Source organism: Mustela lutreola, chromosome 8 (genome assembly GCF_030435805.1).
Source record: "Mustela lutreola isolate mMusLut2 chromosome 8, mMusLut2.pri, whole genome shotgun sequence".
Classification (NCBI taxonomy): domain Eukaryota; kingdom Metazoa; phylum Chordata; class Mammalia; order Carnivora; family Mustelidae; genus Mustela; species Mustela lutreola.
This window is the reverse complement of record NC_081297.1, coordinates 60,800,319-60,821,688: the sequence shown is the minus strand read 5'-3', so window position 1 is coordinate 60,821,688 and position 21,370 is coordinate 60,800,319.

The window sequence follows — 21,370 nt, the reverse complement described above, 5'->3', positions numbered from 1 at the left end:
ATTTGTGACAAAGTTGTTCTCACCTTGCCATCACATACTTGGACTTGGCTTTAGCAGGGCCATTGACATACTGAGCCAAGTTCTTTTGTCCCAAAGCAATAGAAGGCTGAGGCATCCTTCAATTCTGGGAAAGTGTAGGGGAAGCAATACCATTTTGGGGGCCTTCCTGAAAGAAGAAGCCTGTGAGATGATTAGAAAGGAGGGGAGGTAGAAGTCAGGCTGCCAAGCTAGAGACTGCTTATTGCCAGTCTTGGATGTGGAAGGGGAGAGGCAAAACCAGGACAAATCAGCTTAGTGAGATTGATTTAGGGGACCCCTGTCAATGAGGGTGACATAAGTGTGAGGTGAGGGGAGTTGTTTGAAGACTGGGATGGCCTTTATGGGAAGCTGTGATAAGATGGGACCCTAAGTAGGAGGAAAGAGGCTCCCAGTTAAACTCTGGGCCTTTTTGGCAATTAGAGCTGGTTCTAAAGTACTGATGGGACCTGGACTGAGTCCCCATTGGTCTGACCCATTCTTTAATCCCTGGAGGCACTGGAGTGGCAAGCCGAGATACATGTATTGCCAATTCAATCATGAAAATGACTTGGACAAATAGGATTTTTATTTTCCTGTAAGTTCACATGTGAGCAGGCCTTGGGGAAAAAGAAGCCGACCAGTGGAGTATGAAGGACACTAGGGTTTCTGTTCCTTGCTGAGATTCCAGGAAGCTTAGGAGGATATTTGTATCCTGAAACGTCCCAAATGGCCATAATCCTTGGTCCCCTCCGGTTCTCTCTGGGGTAGAATTCCATTCCCTCCCTCTCTTCCTGTTCTGAGTTGGCAACCAAGAAGAGCCAGCCGGATATGTGGAGGAATTTAGCTTCCATAATGGATCAGAGACACTTAGAGGGGAAGGGGCTTAGGCAGATGTCAATCCATCCTTAACTGCTAGCCTGGCAGGAAGGAGGGAAGCAAATACACCATGTTTGTACACAGTGGAGCTGGCGTGGGGGGATGACTTTTTATTCTGAGTCTACCTTCTGCTGTCAGTAGGCAGTTTTGCTCTATAGATACACAGTATGGTTGTATGTTTACAAAAACATCTTTCTCAAGGCTGGGAGTCTCCTTGTTCCCCAATCTTCTTTAATATCTCCTTTTTATACATGAAAAATACTGTGTATGGGGAGTCCAGTTCATTCACCAAATATCAGTAATCCCCAGGGGGTTCTATCCTCATGATCAATTCTCCCTATGATTTCCTCTTCTGGCAGAACTACCAATCTGTCTTGTTCCTTGTTCTATTGGCTTTGAATCTCCCCAAACACAAGACTTGGTCCCCTTTGTCTGAATTCCACTGAGCACCATCAACATGAAGCTGTTGTGTGAGAGGCTCTTGCTGAAGGTTTGTGTTGACTGCCCAGGATGACCCTTTTATCTTGACCATTGATCACCAACAGTGAATGTTCGTCAGTTGTAGCTGACACTAGCCAGCCCCTGTCTGGGGCCTCTCATTCTACCACAATGCTTCTCTTCCTCAACTTCCACCATCTCCTGGCTGTTGTTTCCTCTTCAGCTCCCTCCCCTAATTTTCTCACTTTCTCTCCTCACTCCTTCACAAAACAAGTGTTTATTGAGTGCTTACCACTTGTAGGGACTCTTCAGCAGGTTGGTTTGTTTCACTGTCCTTCTTTCTTATTGTCCACATAAACCTCACCTTTCCAACCAAAGTCATTCAGGGTTCCTCAGGATATATATATATATATACACACACACACACACACACATACATACATACATATTTCTACATATATATTTCAGTGTAACAGAATTCATTGTTTATGCACCACACCCAGTGCTCCATGCAATGCGTGCCCTCCATAATACCCACCACCTGGCTCCCCCAACCTCCCACCCTCCGCCCCTTCAAAACCCTCAGGTTGTTTTTCAGAGTCCATAGTCTCTCATGGTTCATCTCCCCCTCTAATTTCCCTCAACTCCCTTCTCCTCTCCATTCCCCATGTCCTCTGTGTTATTCGTTATGCTCCGCAAGTAAGTGAATATTTTTAAGCAAAAGAAAAAAACAGAACAAAACAAGCAAAACAACCATCTCTTCCTGGATGAAAGTTGTCACTCTTCTTTGAGACAGGAGATATAATCAGTTATTTTTGTCATAGTTTTCTTACTCTCTTTGGGTGTGTAGGTGTGTGTTTCAGGGCTGGGGAGAACAAGGAAGCTCTCGCTGCTGGCCAGTGGTAGACAGTATAATTTCATAACAAGTTTCTGAAACGGAGCCCCAGGGTCTGGTTCTCCCTCTCTCCTAGGCTCCCTGGGAGTTCCCTGTCCTCTGGTCAACTGCTTCAATGGGACAAGAGCTTCACAGCTGATCTGTGGGGAAGCAAGGGGCTCTTGACAGTCAGAGGGGAGTGGCCCGTGTCATTGACAAATGCTAGGGGGAGCGGTGGAGGAGAGTTCCTGGGCAAGGAGTAGAGTGGTATCAGGGAGATTTTCCCTGTCCTTTCAGGGCAGCTTGGGAGCAGTGGGCAGGGAGGCAGGAGCCAGCATGGGACAGTAGAGCTGTGCTGTGAGCACCCCACGGGAAGGCCAGGACCCTGGTTATGAGGCAGTGGAGCACAGGTGTGTGTGTGGTATGGGGTCGCTGAGTGAGGTAGGGGGGATACTGAGTATCTGCTTTGTCTGTGAATTTGTGCACAAGTTATACATTTAATTTAATTTAATTTAATTTAATTTAATTTAATTTAATTTTAACTTTTCTGGGCTGGTCTTAGGGGAAGAAGTGCCTCAAGGCTCAGGGCAGGTGATGCGGACTGGATGGAGGAATGTAACAGCTCCATAACCCAGGGAGAGCCTTCAGAGAGGGTCAGGGCTGAAGCCGAAGGAGGCTGACTCATGCGATTTTCCAGCACACTGCTGTCTTCTCAAGCATTACAAGTGACATTCCAAGCTTAGAGCTTGGAACTGTGTGGGCTGCTTCTTGGGGGGTTAGGAGCCCCAGGTAACCTGGAAAAAATCTTCTCTTACAGCGTCCATGTCCCTGCCACTGCCCACTACCCCACCCCAGCCTGTTTTCACTATGACCTTTGGAGAGTGTACTGCAGGGCAACAGTACTGCCAAAGTAAATAGCAAACCAGAGCTGGCATGGAACCCTGGGAAACACCTCTCTTTGCTAAGGAGCAAAGTAAATGCCCTCAGGCAGCAAGAGGTGGCTTAGTGGATTTGGGGTCAGGTGAGAAGGGGAAGGAGAAAGGCCGCTGAAGGAGGACCCTTTTGGCAAAGGGGTCTGAGCCCTCTCTGGGCTCCTGGGAACTGAGGGTACATGCTCAGAGGAGGGCATGTTTGAATGAGTCAAGAGAGGGAGAAGAGCAGGGCCTGGCATGGGTGGGTGGGCAGAGACACACGAAGAGATGGAGACACATGCAGAGAAAGACAGAAAAGGACCAGGAGGAAGAGGGAGAGATTTGGCTGACAGAAAGTTAAGAGAGATCTGTCTAGAGTGAGAGACTCTGAAAGAGAGGGAAAAGAGACAATACAAAGACTGTCCTGAAAAACTCCCTCCTTTTCATGTTTGAGTTCATGGAGAGAAGACTGTTTCACCCTGGTGGCCACAGCTCAGAAAGGCTTCTCAAGATGTGGGGGAATAAGGATGAAACTGGGTATGGGGAGATAACCTACAAAAGGTAGGGGACTTTACCTGGCTGGAGGCGAGAAGTTAGGGTTAGGATGGGGTGCGGCCCTGTTTCTCTGTCCCCAGGAAAGAATGGTCCAAGGTTTCAGGGCAATGCCTTCCTACTCAGATGACAAGGAAGTGTGGGCTGGGTGGGTGAGGAAGGCCAGAGGTCATTAGCCCTGTCTGGGGTGGGGGTTGAATTGGAGTCCTCTTCTCTTCTGGTTGGTCAAGGCTGGCCGAGCACTGAGAAATGAGCACCTGTACCTGTGAGGTGTGTCGTGTTTGTGTGACCTGGAGCTGAGGCTGTGAGTGTGCCCCCTTCAGCAGGCCTTCTCCAGACTGGGGAGAGAACCTCGTTGCAAAGAAGCTAAACAATTCTACTGACGTTCCAGGTGGAAACTGAGGGTGGGTGGCTCATCCAAGGGCTTTCTGTACAGCTCCCTCACCGGGCTCCCTCCCAAGGCTCCAGGGCTGTGGCCTTAGCTGCAAGCTCCTCTTCGTCCTCCCTTGTGTACCTTGCTTCTTCTTCCCCTATCATAGTTCTCAGTATGGTTTCTCAAACTCATTCACACCTGTGTAACTATTCCAGACTTTAAATTCCTCTGTGTTAAATGATCAGATGTATTTGTTTTCCAATCTGGGCCCCAAATGAGAAAGACTAGTGATCAAACAGAAAACGGTCCTTGAGCTTATATCTTCCTTGAGGGGGAGGGGGGATACAGACTATAAATGAATACACATAAGATTCCAAAAGGTGACCGTTTCTATGATGGAGATAGGTAATAGAGACCCCCATGCTGGGGGTGAGGTGGTCAGAGGAGATCTCTTTGACAAGGGACATTTGAGCTGCTGCTGGAAGTGAGGGTGACTGATATCCATGAGAAGATCATGGCCAGCAGAGACCCTGAGGCTGGACCATCCTGGTGGCACAGGGACTGACAAGAAAACCACATGGCAGGACTGGAGGGAGCGAGATGGGGTACTAGTGGGAAATGGATTCCGAGTGTGGGGGCACAGATCATTTGGGGTCTTACAGACTCTTGCAAAAACTTCTGTGTTTATTCTGAGTGGCTAGGAAAACCACAAAGAAAGGAAAAATTTAAGTGGAGAAATGGAATTGTCTAACTTGCATTTTATAAAGGATCTTTTTGGCTGTGTGGAGAATAGATTGGGAAAGCAGAGACTACTTTATCAGCTGGGCTTACTGCATGTTATAGAAAACCCAAGATAGATTTATATCTTCATAGTAAAGAAATACAGAGATACACAGCTTAGAGCTGGCAAGGTAGTTCCACGTGGTCATCAATGACTCACACTTCCCTATTTTTGCCTTCTCCACTCTTCTCCCTGCCTTCCAGCCTCCTGGGTGCATCCTGTTCTACCATGAATGCTGAAGCAGCAGCTCTTGGGCACTTGGATGCAGCAGCCCTTGGGCACTTGGATGCAGTGTGTGGGAGCAAGGGAAAGGAAGGGCTAGTTCTAGATCTCTTCTCATAAGTCTCCACGCAGCACATAGCAAGGAGTTTGATGCAGCAGATCTGATTTTTCTTTCTTGCTTTCTTTCTTTCTTTTTTAAAGACTTTCTGTCAGTGTTTCTGTGTATTTGTTTTTGTTCTGGTATTAAATAAATCTTATTCTTGAGGTTCATTTTGGCTGTTTTTCTTGTCATTTACTTTAAAAAATTTTTTTTATAAATTAATTTATTTTCAGAAAACCAGTATTCATTATTTTTTCACCACACCCAGTGCTCCATGCAATCCATGCCCTCCAAAATACCCACCACCCGGTACCCCGACCTCCCACCCCCCCGCCACTTCAAACCCCTCAGGTTGTTTTTTGGAGTCCATAGTCTCTCATGGTACACCTCCCCTTCCAATTTCTCCCAACTCCATTCTCCTCTCTAACACCCCCTGTCCTCCATGCTATTTGTTATGCTCCACAAATAAGTGAGACCATATGATAATTGACTCTCTCTGCTTGACTTATTTCACTCAGCATCATCTCTTCCAGTCCCGTCCATGTTGCTACAAAAGTTGGGTATGCGTCCTTTCTGATGGAGGCATAATATTCCATAGTGTATATGGGCCACATCTTCCTTATCCATTCATCCGTTGAAGGGCATCTTGGTTCTTTCCATAGTTTGGCGACCATGGCCATTGCTGCTATAAACATTGGGGTACAGATGGCCCTTCTTTTCACAACATTTGTATCTTTGGGGTAAATACCCAGGAGTGCAATTGCAGGGTTATAGGGAAGTTCTATTTTTAATTTCTTGAGGAATCTCCACCCTGTTCTCCAAAGAGCCTGCACCAACTTGCATTCCCACCAACAGTGTAAGAGGGTTCCCCTTTCTCCACATCTAAGGAAATGTTGAAAAACAAAAATAAAGCTGGGGGCATCACATTACCTGATTTCAAGCTTTATTACAAAGCTGTGATCACCAAGACAGCATGGTACTGGCATAAAAATAGACACATAGACCAGTGGAACAGAGTAGAGAGCCCAGATATGGACCCTCAACTCTATGGTCAATTAATCTTCGACAAAACAGGAAAAAATATACAGTGGAAAAAAGTCTCTTCAATAAATGGTGCTGGGAAAACTGGACAGCTATAAGCAGAAGAATGAAACTCGACCATTCTCTTACACCGTACACAAAGATAAACTCAAAATGGATAAAAGACCTCAACGTGAGACAGGAATCCATCAGAATCCTAGAGAACATAGGCAGTAATCTCTTCGATATCAGCCACAGCAACTTCTTTCAAGATATGTCTCCAAAGGCAAAGGAAACAAAAGCGAAAGTAAACTTTTGGGACTTCATCAAAATCTAAAGCTTCTGCACAGCAAAGGAAACAGTTAAAACAAAAACAAAAAAACAAAGAGGCAACCCACGGAATGGGAGAAGATATTTGCAAATGACAGTTCAGACAAAAGGTTGATATCCAGGATCTATAATGAACTCCTCAAACTCAACACACATGAAACAGGCAAACATATCAAAAAATGGGCAGAAGATATGAACAGACACTTCTCCAATAAAGACATACAAATGGCTATCAGACACATGAAAAAATGTTCATCATCACTAGCCTTCAGGGAGATTCAAATTAAAACCACATTGAGATATCACCTTACACCAGTTAGAATGGCCAAAATTAACAAAACAGGAAACAACATGTCTTGTTATTTACTTTTGTCAGTCCTTTTGTTTGTTTGTTTTTGTTTATATACCTTATAAGTCTTACTTTTGGGGCTCATTTTGGCTGGATTTTCTCTTTTTTCCTCTTTCTTTCTCTCTTTTTTCTTTCTTTTAGGTGTTGACTTCCAATTGCTCTAAAACTTCCCAGAGTGCACCTTGCATGGATCGTGGTTGATAATATTCAGCTACACATCCCCTCAACCACCTCCCAGCAAAATGACTAGAAGGAAGAACACCCAACAGAGGAAAAATTCAGAGACTGTGCCCTCTCCCACAGAATATTGTATATAGACATAAATGGTATGTTGGAATGGGAATTCAGGGTATTAATTATCCAGGTAATGGATAGGTTGGAGAAAACCATTAGTGACAACATAGAATCTCTAAGGGCAGAAGTAAGAGCTGAATGGCAGAGGTTAAAAGTGCCATCAATGAGATCCAATCTAATTTAAATACTCTAACAGCTAGGATAACCGAGGCAGAAGACAGAATTAGTGATCTAGAGGACCAATTGATAGAGAAGAAGGATCAGGAGGAGGCCTGGAACAAATAGCTTAGAATCCATGAAAACACATTTAGGGAAATAAATGATGTCATGAAATGTTCCAACATCAGAATTATTGGGATCCCTGAGGGGGTGTAGAAAGAGAGAAGACTAGAAGATATAGTTGAACAAATTCTGGGTTAAAATTTCCCTAATCTGAGGAATGGAACAAGTGTTCATGTCTTAGAAGCAGAAAGATATCCTCCAAGATCAACGAGTCTGGAAAGACATCCAGACAATTGTGAAATTCATGAATCATAATTTCAGACAGGAGATCCTAAGGGCACCTGGGGGAAGAAATTCCTTACATATAGAGAAAGGTCCATCAGAATAATGATAGACCTGGCCACAGAAACCTGGCAAGCCAGAAAGGGATGGTAGACATAATCAGGGCACTGAATGAGGAGAACATGCAGCCAAGAATACTTTATCCAACAAGGCTGACATTCAAAATGGATGGAGAGATAAAGAACTTCCAAGAATGGCAAGGTTTAAAAGGGTATGTGAACACCAAGCCAGAACTACAAGAAATATTAAGGAGGAGTTCTATAAAAGAAGAAAAAACCCAAGAGTGACATAGAACAGAAATTTACAGAGACAATCTATAGAAAGAAACACCTCACAGACAACATGATGTCAACAAAAAGTTGACATCACTCTCAACATGAAGGACCTAAATGCTCACCTAAAATGGCAAGGTTTTCAGACTGGATAAAATGACAGGACCTGTCCATATGCTGTCTACAAAAGGCACACTTGGAACCTAAAGATACATCCAGATTGAAAGTGAAGGGATGGAGAAGCATCTTTCATGCCAACAGGCCTCAAAAGAAAGCTGGGATAGTGATTCTCATATCAGATAAATTAGATTTTAAGCTAAAGACTGTAGTCAGAGATACAGAAGGACATATCATTCTTAAAGGGTCTATCAACTAAGAAGATCTGACAATTATAAATATTTATGGCCCCCAATATGGGAGCAGCCAACTACATAAACCAACTGTTAACCAAAATAAAGAGTCATATTGGAATAAATACATTAATAGTAGGGGATCTTAACACATCACTCTCAGTAATAGACAGATCATCCAAGCAGAAAATCAATAAAGAAACCAGAGCTTTGAATGAGGACCAGCTGGACCTCATAGATATATACAGAACATTCCACCCTAAAAAAACAGAATACTCCTTCTCAAGTGCACATGGAACTTTCTCCAGAATAGGCCACATATTAGGTCACAAATCAGGGCTCAACCAATACCAAAGACTGAGATTATTCCCTGCATATTCTCAGAACACAATGCTTTGAAACTGGAGCTCAACCACAAGAAAAAGTTTGGAAGGAATTCAAACACTTGGAAGTTAAAGACCAACCTGCTTAGGAATGTTTGGATCTACCAGAAAATCAAAGAAGAACTTAAACAATTCATGGAAACCAGTGAGATGAAGACACATCAGTCCAAAACCTATGGGATATGGCAGAGGCAGTCCTAAGAGGGAAATACATAGCCATCCAAGCCCCATTCAAAAAAGTTAAAATTCCCAAATACACCAGCTCTGTTTACACCTTAAAGAACTGGAAAATCAACAATAAATTCAGCCAACCCCATGCACAAGAAGGGAAATAATCAAGATTAGAGCAGAGATTGATGAGTTAGAAACTAGAGATACAGTAGAACACATCAACAAAACTAGAAGCTGGTTCCTTGAGAGAATCAATAAGATCAATAAACCACTGGCTAAACTAATCCAAAAGAAAAGAAAGAGGACCCAAATTAATAAAATTATGAATGAGAGGGGAGAGATCATGACTGACACCAAGGAAATAGAAACAATCATCAGAAATTATTATCAGCAGTTATATGCCAATAAGTTAAGCAGCCTAGAAGAAATGGATGCATACCTAAATGCATACCAGGATGCATACCTGGAAACCTACAAACTTCCAAGACTGAAACAGGAAGAAATTGACAACCTGAATAGGCCAATATCTAGTGATGAAATTGAAGCAGTGATCAAAAACCTCCCAAAAAACAAGAGCCCAGGACCTGATGGATTCCCTGGGGGAATTCTACCAACCTTTCAAAGAAGAAATAACACCTGTTCTCCTGAAGCTGTTTCAAAAAATTGAAGCAGAAGGAAAACTTCCAGACTCTTTCTATGAAGCCAGCATTACCCTGTTCCCCAAGCCAGGCAAAGACCCCACCAAAAAGGAGAATTTTAGACCAATATCACTGATGAATATGGATGCTAAGATTCTCAACAAGATCCTAGCAAATAGGATCCAAAAGCACATTAAAAAGATTATCCACCATAAGCAGGTGGGATTCATCCCTGGGTTACAAGGATGGTTCAACATTCGCAAATCAATCAATGTGATAGAACAAATCAATAAAAGAAGGGAGAAGAACCACATGGTCCTCTCAATTGATGCAGAAAAAGCATTTGACAAAATCCAGCATCCGTTCCTGATTAAAACTCTTCAAAGTATAGGGATAGAGGGAACATTCCTGAACTCCATCAAATCTATCTATGGAAAACCCACAGCAAATATCATCCTCAGTGGGAAAAAGCTTTCAGACTTCCTGTTGAGATCAGGAACATGACAAGGATGCCCACTCTCACCACTCTTGTTCAACATAGTGTTAGAAGTCCTAGCAACAGCATTCAGAAAACAAAGAGAAATAAAAGGTATCCAAATTGGCAATGAAGAAGTCACTCTCTCTCTCTTTGCAGATGTCTTGATACTTTATATGGGAAACCCAAAAGACTCCACCCCCAAACTACTAGAACTCACACAACAATTCAGCAATGTGGCAGGATACAAAGCCAATGTACAGAAATTAGTGGCTTTCTTATACACTAACGGTGAAAATATGGAAAGGGAAATTAGAGAATCGATTCCATTCACTATAGCACCAAGAACCATAAGATACCTGGGAATAAACCTAACCAAAGAGGTAAAGGATCTGTACTCGAGGAACTACAGAACATTCATGAAAGAAATTGAAGAAGACACAAAAAGATGGAAGACCATTCCATGCTCTTGGATCAGAAGAGTAAACATTGTTAAAATGTCTATACTGCTTAAAGCCATCTATACTTTTCATGCCATTCCGATCAAAATTCCACCGGTATTTTTCAAAGAGCTGAAGCAAATAATCCTAAAATTTGTATGGAATCAGAAGAGACCCTGAATCACTAAGGAAATGTTGAAAAACAAAAATAAAACTGGCAGCATCACGTTATCTGATTTCAAGCTTCACTACAAAGCTGTGATCACCAAGACAGCATGGTACTGGCATAAAAACAGACACATAGACCAGTGGAACAGAGTAGAGAGCCCAGATATGGACCCTCAACTCTACAGTCAATTAATCTTTGACAAAACAGGAAAAAATATACAGTGGAAAAAAGTCTCTTCAATAAATGGTGCTGGGAAAATTGGACAACTGTATGTAGAAGAATGAAACTTGACCAATCTCTTACACCATACACAAAGATAAACTCGAAATGGATGAAAGACCTCAACGTGAGACAGGAATCTATCAGAATCCTAGAGGAGAACATAGGCAGTAATCTCTTCGATATCAGCCACAGCAACTTCTTTCAAGATATGTCTCCAAAGGCAAAGGAAACAAAAGCGAAAATGAACTTTTGGGACTTCATCAAAATCTAAAGCTTCTGCACAGCAAAGAAACAGTTAAAACAAAAACAAAAAAACAAAGAGGCAACCCACGGAATGGGAGAAGATATTTGCAAATGACAGTTCAGACAAAAGGTTGATATCCAGGATCGATAAAGAACTTCTCAAACTGAACACATACAAAACAAATAATCATGTCAAAAATGGGCAGAAGACATGAACAGACACTTCTCCAATGAAGACATAGAAATGGCTATCAGACACATGAAAAAATGTTCATCATCACTAGCCTTCAGGGAGATTCAAATTAAAACCACATTGAGATACCACTTTACACCGCTTAGAATGGCCAAAATTAGCAAGAAAGGAAACAATGTGTGTTGGAAAGGATGTGGAGAAAGGGGAACCCTCTTCCAGTGTTGGAGGGAATGCAAGTTGGTGCAGCCACTTTGGAGAACAGTGTGGAGATTCATCAAGAAATTAAAAATAGAGCTTCCCTATGACCCTGCCATTGCACTACTGGGTATTTACCCCAAAGATAGAGATGTAGTGAAAAGAAGGGCCATCTGTACTCCAATGTTTATAGCGGCAATGGCCACGGTCTCCAAACTGTGAAAAGAACCAAGATGTCCTTCAATGGATGAATGGATATGGAAGAGGTGGGCCATATACACTATGGAGTATTAAGCCTCCATCAGAAAGGATGAATATCCAACTTTTGTAGCAACATGGACAGGACTGGAAGAGATTATGCTGACTAAAATAAGTCAAGCAGAGAGAGTTAATTATCACAGGGTTTTACTTATTTGTGGAGCATAAAAAATAACATGGAGGATATAGGGAGATGGAGAGGAGAAGGGAGTTGAGGGAAATTGGAAGGGGAGATGAACCATGAGAGACTGGACTCTGAAAAACAATCTGAGGGTTTTGATGGGGCAGGGGGTGGGAGGTTGGGGGAGCCAGGTGGTGGGTATTATGGAGGACACATATTACATGGAGCACTGGGTGTGGTGCATAAACAATGAATTCTGTTATGCTGAAAAGAAATTAAAAAAAATTTAAAAATTATTTATTTATTTAACAGACAGAGATCCTAAGTAAGCAGAGAGGCAGGCAGAGAGAGAGGAGGAAGCAGGCTCCCTGCTGAGTAGAGAGCCCGATGCGGGGCTTGATCCCAGGACCCTGAGATCATGACCTGAGCTGAAGGCAGAGACTTTAACCCACTGAGCCAGCTAGGTGCCCCAGATGTGACTTCCTTTTCTTTCTTTCTTTCTTTCTTTTTTTTTTTTTTTTTTAAGATTTTATGTATTTATTTGACAGATAGAGATCACAAGTAGGCTGAGAGGCAGGCAGAGAGAGAGAGGAGGAAGCAGGCACCCTGCTGAGCAGAGAGGCCGATGTGGGGCTCGATCCCAGGACCTTGGGATCAGATCATGACTGGAGCTGAAGGCAGAGGCTTTAACCCACTGAGCCACCCCGGTGCCCCCAGATATGATTTTCTTACACCATCCAGAACTGCACCATGTGGCTCAGCTGGAAGGGAGGCTGAGAAAAGTAGTTTATCTCTTGCACATATTGTCCAGGTTTTTGTCACTGAGGAAAAAGGGGAGGATGGATACTGGGTGGCAATTAGCATCCTCTGCTCCACAGTTCGGAGGCTATTGTAGTCATCCCAGAGGAGAGAATTTTGGCGAATACCAGAAGGTAGTGGATAACAGTTGGTTTTTACACTTATTTTGAAGGTAAATCTGAAGGAACTTGCCCAATGATTGTCTGTTGATGTGTGTGTGTGTGTGTGTGTGTGTGTGTGTGTGTGTGAGAGAGAGAGAGAGAGAGAAAGAGAGAGAGATTGATTGAGAGGGTGGTGGTGGGGGGAGTGGAAGATGATGCCAGGTTTTATGCCTGAGCAGCTCCAAGAATGGCTGTTGCTATGGACTGAGTTGGGAGTGATTTTTGAGGGAACCTAGTTGGTGAGGGTAGTGTTGGAAATCATGAGAACTGTCTTGGCCATTTTGAGAGGCCCATTAGACATCTTGGTGGAGATTTTAAACAGGCAGTTTGATGTATAAGTTTGGAGTTCAAGGGATATTTCTTTATTTTTGGGCAGGATAATTAAAGCCAAAAGATTGGATAAGAGTACCTTAACATGGAGGCAGAGAAAGAAGAGAATGAGGTCAGGAAGATGGAGGAAATCAACAAAGGAGAAAGGGCAACAGTGACCAGAAAGGGAGCAGAAGAACCAAGAATAGGGTCCTGAGAGCCTTGAGGACCCAGTGTTTCAAAGAGGCTGTGATTAACTATGTCATGCACTGCTGATGGGTTGAGAAAGACAAAGTGAGGATTAATCAGTCACAGTGTTTGCAGTGTAGTTGTGGGGGGCTAGAGTGAGCTTAAGGAAGAATAAGGGAACATATCATGGACTAGTCGTTCTGAAAGTTCTGTTCACTACAAGACAAATAGAACCTGCATAGAACATATTTTTAAAATAGCATTATTGAGCTTGCAAGAAGAATTCCCCAAGGGACAAAAATCCTTAAGTAAACCATGAGGTAAGACCAGAACGATGAGTGGTGAGCTGCTCCTTCTTGACAAGGAGATTCAGGGGAGTCTGAAAATTCAGTTCTTGGCTTTAACCATGTCTACCCAAATATCCCATTCCAAAATCCTCCTTCTTCTTACCAGTGCCCTTCCTTTAGCATATGAAACCTAGAGGGGTTGAAATTTTAACAGGCGTTGCGACTCTGAAAGCTTTCTTTTGGAACTCTCACGGTGGTCCTCAACTACATTTTACCTGTGAGTATAGGAAATGGGCAGATCCTTCAAAGTTGCCATGAAGGCCTTTGATTCTCCATGTGTGTTTCCAGTTGTAGATTCATAACCTCTCCCTCTCCTCCCCTTACTCTTCTAAGAACACTTTCCAGCTCTGTAAGAAGAAACCAGGTGACTGTGATTTTTATGACATCACTATTGTCATAGCAACTGATCACTTGATGCCTTCCTTGCTCTCCAGCTGCACTTTCCCCCATATTACCACTGGTGATAATATGAGTAAAATGATGCAGTGAGCTAAAAACAAGGATTACTAGTGCCTCAATTCCCCTCAGCAAGGAAGGTTGTCATGTCTTCTGTTGAGAAAACCACCTGCCTTGAGTGACCTGACTGGGCCTGATGCACAAAGCATGAAGAGAGTAATAAATGGACAAACTCTAGTTGGAATTCAGTGGGTGAAATAATCACATAGCAAATGATTAAACTATAAAGAACTTTTCAACAAGAAGATAGTAGTTTCTTACCTTATCTGATGTATAAAGTATATTCCACATGGTTTAAAAACCTAAAAAATAAAAGAAAGCAATAGATGAATACTTAAGAGAATATGAAAATACCATGGGGGATGGAAAATACCTTCTCACAAAGGAGAGAAAAACAAGAGAAACTAGAAATAAACAAACAATCATGATTATGCATAGATTTAGAAACTGTATATATTAAAAGATACTACACATGTGAACAGATAGGAGACTCATCAGGAAATACGTTTTCGTTATACATGTGATATTTAGAGGGTTGCTATCCATCTTATAAAGAGAATTTCTGTAAGATGACAAGAAGTGAAATATAACATCAACCCTAAAATGGGCCAAGATTATGAAGAGGAAATCTGTTGAAGGGAAATACAGATTACCAGTAAGAATATAGAAATTTTCTCTACCTTATTAGATAAATAAAAATTAAAGCATCAATGAGGAACTATTTTCTACCATCTTACTAGAAAAAATGAAAAAAGAGATACCATTGTGCACTGTCAAGTATATGAGGAGACAGAACCTCAAGTCTTCTCAGTGAGAACATGGCTTGCCATATCCCTTTGGAAACTAATCTGAAATTATCTATTAAAATTAAAAATACATCTATCATTTGTCCCAGCATTCTGAATCATGGGAATAATTCTACAGAAACAAAAGCATCTTTCCACAAAATGTATGGACAAGGATATGTATTATAGGCTTACAGTAGCAAAATACACACATGCATTCAGTTAAAAAAAGGAAAAGTAAGCTAAAACCACACCAACGGTATACTAATGTGCCTATCAGTAGGAGGATACTTGTATAGAGTATGGTGCAATTTCAATACAGAATATTATTCTGATATTAAAAGAATGAAGTAGATCTGGAAGGATGTTTATACCGCATTAAGTGGGGGAAAAAAACAAGTCATAGACAGTACATCGAGTGGGATTTTACATTGGAAACAAAACAGCCCATATATATACATACATACATACATATTACATATATATATTTATACAATCTTGGAGAAAGATATGAAAGAATACATAAAAAAACTACTTACTTATGGGGCTGGGACTAGAGAATGTGGGCAGAATGAGTGTTTATGACCTTTTCCTATCTCTGCAGTGTTGACTTATTGCAGTGAAGTGAGCCCAAAAGGATAGCAGTTTTGATCTTGTTTATTGCTGCCTCTGTAGTACCTAAAAACATGACAGGTATATTAGACCTATTCAATAAAATTTACTGCATAAATATTTATTATTTCATCAAAAAAAGGGAATGGCAAATGGGATCATATGATGGAAAAAGCAGAGTTGAGTAAACCTAAGAACAACCCCATAAGAGATGTGGAGAGAGCTGCCTCAGGAAGGAAAGCCCTCTTCCCAGAGGGACCTGGAGCGGGGCGGGGGGGAGGGGAGGACATTAAATTCAGAATCAGAAAGTCAGGGAAGAGGGGTGGGCCACAGGGTGATTCCAGAGGTAATTAAGCAAATAACCCTCCCTTGCACACCTGGGTCACTTCTCCTTCCCCTCATTTGTTTATGGAATGGTTGGTTCAAGGGTTTGCTCCTGGGATCAATGGGAAATGATCAGCTGTTGTGTGAGGTTGGAGAGGCGTAGCATGGTTGGGTCTCCAAAATGGTCACAGAAAAAGGAAAAGAACTGTGCTATATGCAACAAAAATATACCAAAGCCAGTGCCTGAGAGCCAAATTGTTGCCAGGTCATCTGCTAGCTCTCCATCGGCACACCCTTGGTAATTCTGTCATCCCACTGATGCCAGGACTACACTTCGTTAGCTCCAGGGAACCATAGTCCTTACAAACGCTGAAGATCCAATGCCTGGTATCTAGGAAGTCAACTTGGCACCTCACTTGAGCAAAGCCAGCAAACATTTGAGCGAAATTAACATTATAACGAAGGGCCAAGAACAATAAAAGAGATAACAAGCTAGATGTGAAACAAACGAACGTTAAACGCTCATAATTATTATCTTCAGAAAATTTTATGTTATTATAATTCCTAAATATTATGAATATTATATTTATAAATCAAGGTCCGAAAATAGAAAGTTCTTTTTTTTAAAAAAAGATTTTATTATTTCTTTGACTGAGAGAGAAAGAGAGCACAAGCAGGGAAAGAGGGAGAGGGAGAAGCAGACTCCCTGCTGAGCAGGGAGCCCAAAGGAGGGTGCAGTCCCATGGCGAAGCTCAATTCCAGGACCTGAGACAAGGGCAGACACTCAAACTGTAAAAATCCCTGAAGTTTTTACAAATCAAAAAATCACTTATCAAAAGAACATTCCAAATAATTGGAAGACATGGCTGTACAATGAACCACTGACTTGGAAATTGTGGTACAGTATAGTCCCATAACATAAACCAAAAAGACAAGGAGCTGGGAATTGGGATGATAAAGATAAGAGTCATGAAGGACAGATCCAGGAGATCAGATATGTTTGAGAGGAGGTTAGAAGAATAAATCAGAATATGAAGGAGGAGAAAAAAATTCAGAAGTGAAGTAATAATTCTGGTCAAAACTGCCTACCTGAGGGGAGAAGGGAATGGCTAGGTGAAATTTCTGGAATTTGAATTTTGGGGATAAGGGTAATAATTCACAAGTTTCCAGAAAAAAATCACAAGCAAGGGAAAGCCAGCTGTAATGGCAAAAGACTCAAAGATTAGATGTCAGTGGACAAGGAAGCAGAGGTTACTTGGTTTTGAGGAGAAAGAACTGGGAAACGGAACTTCCATAGTTAGAAAATGTCATAGAAGAATTAGGTACAAAATAACAGGGCTGTTCTTACACCATTGAAAAAATTACTCTCAAGGTGCTTGGGTGGCTGAGTGGGTTAAAGTCTCTGCCTTCCACTCAGGAAGGATCCAGGAAGGATTCCAGGATCCTGGGGTCCTTGAATCGAGCCCCACATTGGGCTCTCTGCTCGGCAGAGAGCCTGCTTCCCTTCCTCTCTCTCTGCCTACCTCTCTGCCTACTTGTGATTTCTGTCTGTCAAATAAATAAAATCTTAAAAAAAAAGAAAAAATTACTCTCAGCAGATTAAAAATTTAAGAAAGAAGATGATGTAGATTACAGTAACAGTTGATGAGCACTAATTATAATTTACAGTTAAATTTAATTATTAACAAATAATTATATTTATTAATAAATATAATATTTATTATATTTAATACAATGTAAATATATTTATATATTTATATAAACATATTTATATAAATATATTTATATTTATTGTTAATATATTTAATACAATTAAAAAATTGACCTCTAATAAAAGAGTGTACAGTACAATAATTGATCATCACATGGAAATAACACTTCATTATTATTTAGGAGGGATGGTTGGGAAAGACAGAAAATTAAAGAAAGGATACATACCTTATTTTAAGGAGAGATTGTAGTATTTATGAGACAGACGCACTGCCTATTGTGCTAAGGAGGCACCTGAGATCAAGTATTTAGTTGTTCATATTTTTAGGGAGATGCTTTTTTAAATAGCTTTGTTAAAAAATTAAATGACATAGCTAATAGAATGTTGATTTTTAGCAGAGATCTCAGTTGTCCAATATCCTTTCTTCTTTTTTTCTTCCTGCATGGAACGTGGGCATGATGGGGGGACCCTAGCAACCGCTGTGTAATTCTGAGAATGGAAATTATTCTCTGTGATTGGTGGAGCAGAAGGAGAGCGGGAACCTGGGTTCTTGAAATAGTCGAGCCTCCACTTCTGCTCTGGACTACCTTCCTCCAGACTTCTTTTACATTCCAGAATACATATTCTTTTTTTTTCTTTTTTGGTTTGCATGAATTTAATTAAAAATTTTTAAATAATTTAAATTCAGTTAATTAACATATAATGTATTATTAGTTTCAGAGGTACAGGCTTCTGATTCATCAGTTTTATATAATACTCGGTGCTCATTACATCAAGTACCCTCCTTAATGTCCATCACCCAGTTATCCCACCCCCACCCCCGCTGAGCTCCAGCAACTCTCAGTTTGTTTCCTATGATTAAGAGCCTCTTATGGTTTGTCTCCCTCTCTGGTTTTGTCTTGTCTTATTTTTTCCTCTCTTCCCCTATGATCCTGTTTTGTTTCTTAAATTCTGCATATCAGTGAGGTCAATAGGATAATTACCTTTCTGTGATTGACATATTTTGGTTGGCAGAAAGCCCTCTAGTTCTATGTTGTCGCAAATGGCAGGATTTCATTATTTTCTTGATGGCTGAGTAGTATTCCATTGTATATATATGCCTTTAAATTATATATCTCTCTTAAATTTTAATTATATATTTATTTAATATTATATTATTTATATAATAATAATTATTAATATCATTATATTATATATTGTATTATTATAAATATTACACCATATATTATTATATATAATATTTATATAATATATAATATATATTATATATAATAAACAATATAATATATCATATAATATATACTATATATTATATATAATATTCATATAAATAATATATTATTTATATAATATATTTATAATTATATACTATAATAATTAATATAATATAATAATATAATTAATAATAAAATAATAATAAAATAATAAAAATGATAATAATAATAAAATAATAATATATAGTAATATAATATAATATAATAATATATAACAATATAATAAAATAATAAATAATATAATATAATAATATAATATATTCATATAAATATCATATCATATATAATACAATATATATCATATATAATGTATATATGTATATATATGTATATCATATATATCATATGATATATAAATATATCATATTTATATAAATATCATATTATATATAATACAATATATAATACAAAATATATAATATAATCTAATAATTAATAATTATTTACTAATTATATTAATTAATAATTAATTATACTATAGTATGTCAATCATATTAATAATTATATAATAATATAATATAATATATAATACATAATAATATAATATAATATATTATATATGTGATATATAATATAATAATATAATAATATAATAATTATATAATAATATATAATATAATATTATGTAATATATAATATATATTAATAATTATTTATATAATATATTATATATTCTTTATATAATTTATTTATATATTTATATATTTATGTTTATTTAATTATATATGATTAAATATATATATTTAATTTTATATATATACATATATACATATATATATATTTTTTATCCATTCATCTGTCAATGGACATCTGGCCTCTTTCCATAGGTTGGCTACTGTGGACATTGTTGCTATAAACATTGGGGTGCACATGCTCTTTCAGATCACTACATTTTTAACTTTGGAGTAAATAACCAGTAGTGCTATTGCTGGGTCGTAGGGTAGCTCTATTTCCTTTTTGAGGATCCTCCATACTGTTTTCCAGAATGGCTGCACCAGCTTGAGTACCCACCAAGAGTGTAAGAGAGTTTCCCTTTCTCCCCATCCTCACCAATATCTGTTGTTTCCTGATTTGTTAATTTTAGCCAGAGAATACATATTCTTAAGCTTTTCTTATTTTTGTGTTTCTGTTTTAGTCACTGAAATCAAATACTTACTGATACATAGATTCTTAAAACCACTAGGAGAAACATAGAAACAACAACCTAAAACTCAATTGATTTTGGAAAGGCCAGCAAGGGTGTAAAAATACAAAAAAGAAGGAAAAAATGCCACCCACAAAATAGATGGCAGAGTCACAAAGTAAAATCCAGTTGTATGCTTTTTGTGAGAGATGCAGCAGAAATAAATGGACACAGCAAGACTGAACAATACATGGGTAGATAAGTATGTGTAAGGTAAATGCTAACCAAAGGAAAACAATTTAGCCATGTAAGTATCAGACAAAAACAATTTAGCCATGTAAGTATTAGAGAAATCAAAGTTAAGATCTTTAAGTGGAAAAATGAATGTCTTTATTTGGGGGGAAAAAGAGGTATAGGTATGCTAAGAAGTCAAAACGGTCACGAACTTCTATATACCAAACTACTTTGCACTGGGATGAATAAAATAAAATCTGTTAAAAATATAAGGAAAGAACAACAACCACAATAGGAGACATTAGAAAAAACAAACCAAAACCCAACATAGAAGATCTGAGTGCTGGGGCACCTGGGTGGCTCAGTGGGTTAAAGCCTCTGCCTTCAGCTCAGGTTGTGATCCCAGGGTCCTGGGATCCAGCCCTGCATCAGGCTCCCTGCTGAGGGATCCTGCTTCCTCCTCGCTCTCTGCCTGCTTCTCTGCCTACTTGTGATTTCTCTGTCAAATAAATAAATAAAATCTTAAAAAAAAAAAGAAGATTTGAGTGCTTTGATGAAGATGATTTATTACGGCTTTGCACACAATGAACAAAGAATAAACATCGTTTTCAGTCCCCATGGGGCATTAAATATGGGACATCGACCAGTGCTAGGCACTACAGAAAATGTCAACAAATCCTTAAAGTTGAAAATGTACAGGTCACATTTCCCAAAATAACGCAATAGAATTGAATTAAAAACATTTTAATAAAATTTTTTTAACCATTTGGAAATACTTTTTTTTTTTTTTTTAATTTTTTATTTCTTCTCAGCATAACAGCATTCATTGTTATACTTTTAAAGGCAGTTTTCTAGGTATCTCTTGGTCAAAGGTAAACCAGGCATTCAGTCGCTAGCAATCTATGAATTGAAATATGAACACTTTGTTTCTTCACCTGTGGGTTGCAGTCAATGTGGATTTGAGAATTCTTCATTTTTATTGATTTTTACTACAAAATGAGACATATCAAAAGTAAAGGAAGGAAAACATTTTACTTAAGATGTAATGTAATATAAATGTAAAAGCCAAATAAATCAAAGGAGAGAAGGAATGCATTAGCAGATATAAGAGCAAAACTCATTGAAGCAGAAAACTGCCAACACAGTAACATAAGGTTCTCAGGTTCTCGGGCTCCCTCTTCTCTGGGCTGTATCTGAAGGGTATTCTGCTTGGCA